Raw genomic sequence first — 463 nt, 5'->3', positions numbered from 1 at the left:
ACAATGCCCGGCTATTTTTTTGTTGCAATTTGGCTGAGGCCGGGTTTGAACCCGCCACCCTTGGTGTATGGGACCAGCGCCCTACTCACTGAGCCATACGTGCTGTCCCTGTTTGTTCTCCTTCTACCCAGTGTACACAGACACTTGGGCATCCTATAAATCAGGCTCTTGGTTCACCTGAATCAGAACTAGGGGTAACTGTCTGGCCAGTTCTGCTCTTGACACCTACCTGGGAGGAAAATTTTGTCAGCAGGTTATGCAGCCTGATCTGTGGGACATGCAAGGCAGAATATGGCCCAGACACGTGTCTGCCCAGGTCCCCATACAAGGGCAGGGTTCTCCCCTCCAGACCCTCCTTTTTTCCTGAGCTCCTCCCTGTCTATCCCTCCTTGGTGCAAACTTCTGCACAGAGATGTAAGTCTGTCCTGGGCTTCCCAGCCCCCTTGGATGAGCAAATCTCCAG

This window comes from Otolemur garnettii, unplaced genomic scaffold (assembly GCF_000181295.1).
Source record: "Otolemur garnettii isolate 467f Iridium unplaced genomic scaffold, OtoGar3 scaffold00147, whole genome shotgun sequence".
Lineage (NCBI taxonomy): Eukaryota > Metazoa > Chordata > Mammalia > Primates > Galagidae > Otolemur > Otolemur garnettii.
This window is presented reverse-complemented; position numbering follows the sequence as displayed.